This window comes from Octopus bimaculoides, chromosome 17 (genome assembly GCF_001194135.2).
Source record: "Octopus bimaculoides isolate UCB-OBI-ISO-001 chromosome 17, ASM119413v2, whole genome shotgun sequence".
Classification (NCBI taxonomy): Eukaryota; Metazoa; Mollusca; class Cephalopoda; order Octopoda; family Octopodidae; genus Octopus; species Octopus bimaculoides.
In genome coordinates this window covers 5,480,145-5,482,644 of record NC_068997.1, presented here as the reverse complement: position 1 = coordinate 5,482,644, position 2,500 = coordinate 5,480,145, and the positions used below count along the sequence as shown (strand labels likewise).

General features: G+C 32.6%; 1 protein-coding gene across 1 annotated transcript in view; it reads right to left on the bottom strand.

The window, feature by feature from the left end:
• LOC106868962 (ADP-ribosylation factor-like protein 16) overlaps positions 1-2,500 on the bottom strand; it is a 27,192-nt gene that overhangs the window by 6,563 nt on the left and 18,129 nt on the right. The window lies entirely within an intron of this gene.

Here is a 2,500-nt window from a genome sequence, read left to right as displayed (position 1 = left end):
ATATGAACGGGAAAATTCTAGTTTAGAGAAAATGATGTAATGAGCCATAGCTGTTGTAACTGTTGAGAAAGAAAAGGAAGTAGAAAGGAAGATAATACTTAGATGAATGAATGAATATATATATATATATATATATATACATATATATATATACACATATACATATATTAATACACACATATATATTCATACATTTATATATATATGTTTATACATATATATATTCATACATTTTTATATATATGTATATACTTATATATATATATATATATATATATATATGTATTCTTACATATATATTATATATATCGTTTTTGAACTTGGTTTGCAAGATTCTTTATATGAATTTGTGTGTTGAAGCATATTCTGTTGCGTCTGGGGAGAGTCATTTTCTTTTTGTGCCTTAACACACTCACCGGTAAAATTTCCATTTATTTCTTAGTTTTATTTTCCTAAAATTTTCATTGCGTCTTGCAACCTTTTCAATAGTCTTGACTCTGTCCGTTATTTACACTGCGCTCCTTTTTTGTTTGTTTGTGCGCATGTGTGCGGGTCAGTGTATGTGTGTGCCTATGCATGTATGTATGTATGTATGTATGTATGTATGTATGCATGTGTGTGTGTGTATGTACATATGTGTGTGTATGCATATGTATATATGTATTTACGTGTGTGCATCTGTATGTATGTATTCTGCATATTCATGTGCTTGCGCGTCCGGGTTTGTGTGTGTGTGTGTGTGTGTGTATGTATGTATGCACCTCTGTCTCCTTGTCTGTGCATGTCTGAGTGTGTGTGTTTTGCAACTATGTACTGTGTTTGTATGTATGGATATGCATCTCCATATGTGTGGACACGTGTCTCCATTCCATATGTGTCCTTCTGTGAAGTGTGTGTTTATATACAGTCATGTTTCAGTCTCCATTTGCGAATATGTATATGCACCCGTATGTAAGCATATGCATATGAAAATAAACAGATCAACATACAGACAGATAGGTAATATAATACAAAACAGGACAAGAAGGCAAAACATCCAGACAGTTAGGTGATACAAAAAAGGAACAACAAAACATCTAGATAGACGATACAAATAAAACAAGGATGAGTCATTCGGGGTTTTCTTTCCTCAGTCAAGTTCCAGATTATCTTTGCAATTTTGGCTGGTTATACTTGAGATTGCTCCAATCTGGCCAACCCCAAGGAAAAACTAAGCTAAGAGCATTAGATTCCTTGGAAGAAAGCAGCGAATGTATAGAAAAACAAGAACGGAAAAAAAAAATGGAGAATGTTACACAAATAAAAATAACAGGACAATACATACATACATACATACATATATATATATATATATATATATATATATATATACACACACACGTACTGAATAGGGACTGATGCTAAATCTATTGTCCATTTCTTTCATCAGTTATTTTATATATGCATGATGGGCTTCTTTCAGTTTCCTTCTACCAAATCCACTCACAAGGCTTTGATCAACCCAAGGCTATTGTAAAAGACACTTGCTTAATGTGCTGCACAGTGGGACAGAACCCAGAACCATATGGTTGAGAAGCAGACTTCTTACCACATAGACACACCTGTTCATTACAACAACAAAAAAGGTGCTTCTATATTTTTCATTATTTCATATCACAGAAAACTTAATGGTTTTCCATTTCAATAAGAACCTAATTGGCAGCTGACTGCTATATTTAAAACTGGATTATGTTACTCTTACATTGCTTTAATCAGTTTTCTTCATGTCGCCCCCACTCACGCACACACACACACACACTTTGATACAGTAAAAGTATTGGTTTCATTGTCTCGCAATGTTATTTTATTTGAAACTTTTTACATTTAAATCTTGGTGTTTAGCATGAAGTGAATAGTTTGGAAATTTGAACATTTATTTGAATTACTGGAATTTGTTTCAGGATTGAGTTTCTTTCCTCATCTTGTATAGGTTTGACCCTTTCAACTTTGACATAGTTTTGGAACATCTTTAACTGGGCACTCATTGCTATCTTTTATACCAAACTTTGTTCCTTATATTCACTGAACACATGTTTTCTTTTGTTTTTGCCTTATTGTCACTTCACCAACATGTCCAGAAATAACAGCTGAATCCCCCTCAAACGACACTCTAAAATAAGGAGTGGAACACCTTTGACCATAGAATTTAGAATTAAACATGTTTTATGAAATGGAAATAACCTGCTAAGTTCTCTTATTTCCCGTTTCTCACTTTCAAGAAAAACATTTTCTGATTAATAGTTAGAGGCATAGTCAATATATATAAGGAAGTTGGACTTTTTGTGCTATTTGTAGTTCTCTATGCTTACTGATTTAGGTCTTGATTAATATAACTTTTGATATTTTTTTCCTGAGTTTTAATACTACTTTGTACGAGAAAACTTAGTCTTTCTGTCCTTAGAGTCATGTCTGAATTTTCCAAATGTAATCATTGAATTTTTGCTTTTTGTGTGTGTGTGTG